This window comes from Lytechinus pictus, chromosome 9 (assembly GCF_037042905.1).
Source record: "Lytechinus pictus isolate F3 Inbred chromosome 9, Lp3.0, whole genome shotgun sequence".
Taxonomy (NCBI): domain Eukaryota; kingdom Metazoa; phylum Echinodermata; class Echinoidea; order Temnopleuroida; family Toxopneustidae; genus Lytechinus; species Lytechinus pictus.
The window spans coordinates 19954329-19963334 of NC_087253.1; positions in this window are offsets into that span (position 1 = coordinate 19954329).

A 9006-nucleotide genomic window follows, 5' to 3' on the forward strand; every position below is an offset into this window, starting at 1 on the left:
AAAAATGTTTTTCTGTAAGATTATTACGTAATTTAGCTAATATACCTATATTTTTGACATGTTATTACTAACAAAAAAACGGTGTTCATTGTAAGACAATTTGACTTTCACCAGCTTCAAACAGGCCTTCCGCCATCACCGCGCCTAGATGGATTAAAATAATGCAACTCTTCCTGTCAAGAAATTTTTATACGTGCAATAAAAACCCTCGAGAACTAATTGTTGATACAGTATACAGATTTACCTGAAAATAACTACGCTAAGTTGTTTCGAACCTGCTTTCGTACACCGCTGGCGGCCAACTCTGGAATAACTTTTTTAAAAGTACAGATCAATAATGCATGGAGTTTTTTTATGCCTGTATACTTTGACATCGACCAGGAGCAGATCCAGTTTATTTTTAATGGGGGTAATGTTTCATGGGCGGGGAGGGTGGAGGGGGAGGGGCTCTATCCTGGTAGAACCAGATTGGAAGACTTTTAACTTGAACCATGAGCTTTGTTTTGGTTATAAATCATTTTATCATCCAAAGTTCAGTATGCACGCGAACAAATCTTCAAAGTTTACAAGGGTCGTAAAACGATCTCTTAACAGCGAAGTCCATTCTATTTTTTTTCATATTTTAAAACTGTAATATACTCAGAATAATGGGAATTACCACTCTTCCTTACAATCAATCATTTTGTACACATTGTAAAAAAAAATCCAAGTATTTCCTCAATCATCATTGATTTGTAATGTGTCATTTTCTCTAAAAATATTGAATAAATATTGTACCTATGCAATCAATATTCACAAATATTATATTTTACTCAAGTATCGATATTAACGTGGTTGTGAAGAATCATTTTACATATTAAACGGCAGCTTTCAGATTTGCGACCCTACTTGACGCGGTTATTTGGCAAAAACATCAGAAACAGTGTGATGTGCTTGGGCGGAACATACAGTTTTCCCATATCTTGCGCATGCGCATTGTATAATTTTTGGGCAAGATGATCCTGCATTCAGGAAATCTGCATCGAAAATCCACATCTTTTTTGTTATTTACTCGTAAGAACAGAGGCGCATTTTGGGTATCAAAAATATTACCCACACTGAAAAAAAATATTGGGTAAAATTTAAACCAGCACGAGGGTAATTATGTGTCCACCTAATTTGGGGCAGCATTTTACCCAATGCAGGAAGCATATTGTCCTGCAAGGTTAAAAATAAGAGCAATTAATTTAAAATAGGCAAAATTTTCATCCCACTGGATAAATAAAAATGGCCAAAATAAATGCCCAATGATCTTTGGACACATAATTACCTCATGGAGCATTTTTACCCAATATTTTTTAGAGTTTAAATGTCTTAACACGTAATGTCCAAAAGGTGACAATTTACCATATAGCCTATGTACAGTTTTGGCTACCCCCCCCCCCCACCGTCCCACAAAAATAAAATAAAATGAAATAAATCATGGCACTATTCCATATCATTTCTTGATCTTATCAACGCAAGTGCCCCAAAACTTTGAAATGTGAAGGATATAAACTAAAAATGCTAAACCGTCATTGCAGAAAAAATATAAGACCCGTGGAACAGAAAAAGCTACAGGATTTATTGACGGATTGTGGGGGGGGGGGGGGCACGGTTCTACAGGGCGGTTGAAAAAGCGATTGAAAAGTCTGCTATGTGAAGTTTAGGATCCTTCAAAATTTGGTTATGATTGATAAACTTTATGTTTCGACGAGTAGTTTATTTATATATTTATTAAAATATCTTTATACAGGATAACAAGCTCAGATTGACTGTTTTCAGCATGGTCCTGTTAACATATAATAAGAATATATACATAAAATATAATAGTGTAACTTAGGTTCTGTACACGTATTATTTGAATGAATTCAATAAAATTTAAAATCAGAATTTTCACTAATACAAACATTGTTTAAAGATAACATATTCAATTTTTGAGGAATTGATGAATTGAGAATAATTATGCTGCAGACAATACAATAACAGTAAAATATAAACTAAGGTGTATGGTATTGACATAGTAAATAAATAATTCAACAAAATTCATAAAGGAAATTAGGAATCTAATTATCATTGAGCATATCATACTAGACTTAAGTAGAAAATTTACAAAATAGATATCGCCAAGCAAAGTATTGGAAGCTTGTTTGCTAAGGGTACGAATTATATTATATGAATATCATTCGTTATAACATAAGTAGGTCACAGTTCTTTCCGATATCTACAGGACCTATACAGTATAGAACTTAAATCAATCATTGTGAAATCAATTATTTACACAATTTTGAAGCGAACAGAAAAAAACCCATATCTGTTTAATCAAGGATTGATTAAACTTTTAGCAAATACGATGATGGTGGTGATGGTTTATACATTTGGTTTTTTTAGTGATCATGTTGGTCATATTTTACATAATGATATTCAAGATGTTATATAACGACACTTTAAATAAAACAAATATCTACTTCCAGGATTTTTGCGGCCGTTCGTACGTAGACAGGCCATGAACTCCCAACGCCACTGGCGGATCCACTGGGGGCATAGCCGGGTCGTGCCCTCCCCCTTTGAGAAGCAAAATTAAAATTTGTAATGTAAAAATGCCATTAAAACACAAGTAATAATAATAATAATATTTCGCATCTATATAGCGCTTAATACATCGGAACGACGTCTCTAAGCGCCCCCCCCCCATCTTTGAAAGAAAGGCCTTTATCTATTTTTTTCATTTTTTTGTTTGTCATTTTTTATGTGGACGAAATGTAGTTAAATTAGCAAGCTGAGCTAAACGTGACTTCCTGAGCCCGAACAATATAGAGCACTTGAAAAGTCTGCTTAGCCCGAACAATATGGAGCATTTACAAAGTCTGCTATCTCAAGTTTAGGGTACTTCAAATGTATTAATAAATTGTTAATGAGCTATGTTTCGAAAAGAAGGTCACAGCTCTTTTCGATATCTTCCGTATATTTACATATGACCTATATATAAATATGAGCAATCCTAAAATAACTACCAGTGGGCCCTGCAAACATATAAATGTTATTATTACTCTTCTCTAATCTAATTGTTTGGTGCCTATCTGATCAATAAGGCAGAAAGTCCCATCTTTTTTTTATATAAATCTTTGGTATAACTCGGCCACGGATCGAACCAACGACATCCCGTTCAATGACAAAGACAAATATTCAATACTTTGATAATGAAGGATATACAGAATAAAGCTCATTTACGAATGAGATGAAAGTGATAATGCGTATGATACAGTTTGGCTCGTATTAGTGATCATTATTATTAATGAATAATTAGGTGGGTTTGAGAGAGGCAGACACTCACCCGAATAATGTCCCTCTAAGGTGTCTATCTCCCGGTAGTACATGGTGTCCAGCAACAGTCTGGAGGTCCTGCCTGTTGCTGCTGAACACGTACTTGACTTGACCTTAACTCTTCGAACACAGAACTCTCAACTGACCTTGACACTGACTCTTGGTCCGGTCATCTGGGGTATATATTTGGGGGTAAGGCGGGCGCGCCTTGCGTAATGTTCACTCATGCACGAAGGTTAGTGCGTGACTATTAATCGTCTTTATGGCCGGTTAAGTCCAGGCGACATTGTTTAATGACTCTTTATGCAACATTATGCTACAATAATGACGATATTCAAGATATTATACTATAGAAAAAATCCTGAAAATAATGACTAATGTGTATTTCCTTGCTTGTTGCGCTCGTTCGTATGTAGATAACAAGGATCATGAAAACAATGGCAGCAGTGGCGTACCTAGGATTTTCCACAGGGGGGGCAAATTCGTCCGCCAAAAATTTTGAAAAGCAAAAAAAAAAAAAAAAAAAGGTCTTCAACCACAAATAAAGGATCTCGTCCGCCAAAAAAATTGACAAGCCAAAAAAAAAAAAAGAGAAGGTCTTCAACCACAAATAAAGGATTTCGTACCAGAAAAAAATTTGACAAGCAAAAAAAAAAAAAAAAGGTCTTCAAGACTCGTCAGGGGGCAGGGATATGTCCCTTGCATGGGTTGTGACTCGTCGGGGGGACAGTCTGCCCCCCCCCGTAGGTACGCTAGTGAATGGCAGTAATATCAGGGGCGGGTGCATGTTTCGCTAATAGGGAATCCGAAAAAATATTTTCAATCACAATTTACCCGATTGGCCTCCTCGCCCCCAACCGCATGTGAGTTCAGTTGAAAACAAGAATGCTTTGAAGGCTTGTGATCTGCATGTATGCTACCTGAAAATCTTTATTGTGGAATACATGGTAAAGAAGTCACTTAATTGTTGAAAAATGAAATTTGATATTATTAGACATGTGTTCTTGGCAATCACCTTGTTGTTAGATTTTGAGGCGCCCTGTTGATGACGTCATCGGAAAATGTTCCAAATGAAATTTTCTGAGTAAAATTCATATGGAATATTGTCAGGACATATACTTAAAAAAAACGTAAATGTTGCTTGTTATGCGATTTGATCAATTTTAAGCCGCTTTTTATATTCTCTTGCTGGCCTATATACACCTCGGGGTTGGTTCCATGAAAATTGCTCCGCCGATAATTGCTCTGGACAAATGCTCCGCCGATATTTGCTCCGCCGACAATTGTTCCGCCGATATTTGCTCCACCGACGATTGCTCCGCGACAATTGTTCCGCCGATATTTGCTCCACCGACAATTGCTCCGCATTGTTCCGCCGATATTTGCTCCACCGACAATTGTTCCGCCGATATTTGCTCCACCGACAATTGCTCCGCGACAATTGTTCCGCCGATATTTGCTCCACCGACAAATGCTCCGCGACAATTGTTCCGCCGATATTTGCTCCTCAAAATGCGACTTTTGCTCCACCGGCATTAGCTCCGAGGACATTTGCTCCCTAAAATGCGAAAAAATTAATGATCCACAGACATGACCGATTAAATTTTGATCTAACTTAGACATAAGAGTAATCAAGTATCACTGAACATCCTGTGCGAGTTTCAGGTCATATGACCAAGGTCAAAGGTCATTTAGGGTCAATGAACTTTGATCATGTGGAAACTTTATGGATCTGATTCATGAAACATAGACATAAGGGTAATCAAGTATAAGTTTTGCACACATATTAGATCACATGATCATGGTAAAAAAATCACTTTGTTTCAATGGACATAGCAGCAATAGTCCGTATTTTTGGAGTTGGTTAGATAGATGGGCACAAATTGTATATTCAACCTATGGAAGCCGGAAATCGATGAATAATTTTGTTCAATCTATTTTTTTGTAAAGTATGATTTTCATTTAATTTATTTACCACAATCAAGTAAAGGAACATGTGTGCAATCAATATATTATAATATAAATATAAATATCAAAGTAGGGAAACTATTAGAGATAAAAATATAGAAAATAAATCATAGATACAAGATGTGGATGGGATAACTGAACTAAATACTAGCTTCTATTACAATTTTGTTGACATGGATAGGCTTCGAATGGTGAATATAAATCATTTTGAAACGATTTAAACTAGAACTAAAAAAAAGTTTATGATATTGATTCGTCGTTTGTAACTTAATTCGAAATCATAAAGATAACTAATATAATAATTGATAATGTAATATTTCAAAATGTAACATTCTAACATTTTGCCACTCAAACTTGCCGCTTTTCTAATTATATTTATTTTTATGTACAATCCGGCGGCATGATGTAAAAGGGTAGTTCGTATTTGACTCAAAGCTTATCACGCCTAGCTTATATGACACCTTTAATCAAACTTAACTAAAATGAATCTCTTATTCTTATTTTTAAGTGATTTACTGCAAAAATCATGAGATTTATAGTATACTTTCCATAAACCCTTATTTATCATTATGTACTCCTCAAAAATTGACTTCAAAGAATGCAACGAGTACAGATAAACACAGGCTTATTGAGTTCGCAATTTATAATAGCAATGCTCTTTTCAGAGTTGAAATGTCTTAACTTGTTTTATTGGCACTTACAGAATATTTCGTATATATTTTAAGTCAATTCATTCCCAAACATAGACAAATAATTTTCCAACACAACATTCGTTATACTGGCCCCAAAATATGGAACGAAATTCTGGATCACATAAAAAAATCTCTAGCTTTAAGTATAAAATGAAAAAAATTGCTTCTGTCATCTTATAAATGAATATTTTCCATCTAACGTTTCTATTTTACTTTAAGATAACATGATAGCATGAAGCATGGACAATTGTTTTTGCGGCATTTGCATTTATATTTTGCCCTCACTGATACATTTGTTGAGCTTTCTATTTTATTTAGTAATTCATGCCCGCCTGCCCGCTCACGCCTCCCTCTCTCGTTCCATTTCCTTCTCTTCTTTTACCTGCCCTTTCCTTTGTATCGTTTATTGTATTGTATTTTTGTCTATAAGCGTACCCCGCCCCAAGCCTCAGCTTTTAGGGTATATATACGCCTTCTTCTTTAAACCCAACATGTACATCTTTATATTTTTTCATAACAAATTGATTTTTGTATGAATTGATGTTTACGAAAAATGAAATGAAATGGAAGAAAATAATTGTTTATCTGAATTAAATAAATATTACGTTTATCAAGTCATTATAATCCCTCATTGTTTTCTATTGTCCTTGTCTCCTATAATACTCCTGTTTAATTTGAATTAATGTCACTGTTGAATGTTGCTTTATATGTTGAATGTTGCTTCCATAGTGAGTGTGATCACGATGTGGGCACGGTGTGATGTATGTGTTACATAACAATGATTGTCTAGCATTATTTCAGGCCAGTATGATCACACTGCGATGACTTTCTATATTGGCCTATTTTGATTAAATATCCATCAAAAGGCCCATTCCATATTTTGAGGGGAAAAGGTTTACGGGAATCTTTTTTTTTAAATTAATAAATATATTTTTCCGAAAAATTTTGTTTGAAAGTGAATTATCTCTTTGAAATATCATGGTAATTATAAATAATATTATATTTCCTAACCAATACTATAAAAAACGATCAATACGGTTGATTCGCACACGACCGTCCCACACCGTTGTATACTTGGCGTTGTGATGTGCGCCTGTAATCTCTTGGGAAATTACAAGTGGATGCAGTGGTTCAAGGTTCGAGACCTGGTCATGTCTTTCGGATAGTTATACCTTGGTCACATATGATTCTAAAATTTCTACGGCGAGTAGCAATTCTACGGTCGCCTCAGAATTTCCACGGCCACTTACTCAAGCGGTCACATATGTTACGGTCGCCGCACGGCGTATTTTTTAATTTATGAAGAAAAAAAATCTGCGGCTGACGTATGCCCTTGAAATCATGACGTACCACTGGCGTAAATCCGTGTTGAGGGGTGGGGGGGATGACTGAAATATTTTGGAATTTTTTTTGCATTCATGTTTTTAGATATGCAAGGAATTGTAATTGATATGTCCACAATGGCGTACCGTGGGTCACGGTATTGTGGGGGCACCAGCAAAATTTTTGAATCACTGAGTGAGCGCGCGAAGCGCGCTCAGTTGCTAGTTATTCTGACCTAATAGAGACATTTTAAGGACAATGTCATTGAACGGATATGTATCTCACTGATCAAATAATGCGAGCGCGAAGCGCGAGCTGAATTTTTTTATATTCACACCTAAAAAGGGACATTATAATCAAATTTGCGTAATCATGATAGTTACCTGTCTCGCTAAACAATGCGAGCGCGAAGCGCGAGCTGAAATTTTCGTATAATTTGACCCCAGCAAACAGCGAGATTTTAAGGAATATATTTTAGGAATCCATTAAGAGTATGCATATCTCACCATAGTCATCTAATGCGAGTGCCAAGCGCTTGCTGATTTTATTAGAATTACATCTGAACACATGAAACACTTTTTGTAGTCATTGCAATCATGATTATCATACGCACCTCACTAATCAAATATTGCGAGCGTGAAGCGTGAGCAGAAAATTTAGATAAGTTAGATAATTCAGACCTGAAGTGGGGCATTCTAAGGTTTCTTTGTAGGAATTAACTTGGACCATACGTATTTCATTAACCAAATGATGCGAGTGCGAAGCGCGAGCTGAAAATTTTTGATATTCAGATCAGAAAAAGGGACATTTTAAGGACTGATTTTAGGAATTCATGAAGAGCAGACATATCTCACCAATCCACTAATGCGAACGTAATCACGGACAGGAAATGTTTTTATATATACGAAGACCTTAACATGGGGCAATCACTTTTTGAGTTATGTAAAAGAAGCATAGGCCTATGTCACTACATAAAACAATGATAACTCAAGTGCTAGGAAATATATTTGGTTTATATTGACTTGAAAACGGGATGTTTTAGTACAACAGGATTATATATCTCGTTGAACAGACAATGCGAGCACCAGGAACAATGAAGACGTAGGCCCTGGGCAAATTATGTTTCATCAAGTTATGATAAAAATGTTTCTTATGTAATGTAACATAACATAATTATAATATGATATAACATTATAATGAATAATACTTTCTTCTTTTCCACTACGTTTCTTTTCCTTTCTCCCTCTTTTCTCTTTTTCCCCATTTCCCCGGGTTTTTTTTGTCAGCCGATGGGGGGAGCATGTGCCTCCCATGCCCCCCCCCGTAGTTACGCCACTGTATGTCCATATGGCAAATACCCCTCCAATAGTATTATCTTTTACCCCATGATGGTTTAATGATTTTATTAGAGATTACATTCAAAAATTTTTGACATTCCATCTTAATCCCTTCCCAAAGACCCCAACATTGATGAATTGGAAGAAACGTGGGTTTCTCTTCAATGTTATAATAAGGACATAAGTATTTCGTTTGGAAATGGTGAACTGGCTCTTTATTTGCATTTTATGATTCAATAATATTGTTTTATTTGTTAAGCGGTATTTTAGGAAGAATTTTCACCAATAAAACAATTATCTCTTGTGATTTTTTTTAATTTCTTTCGTAAAAAGTGGGGGGGATG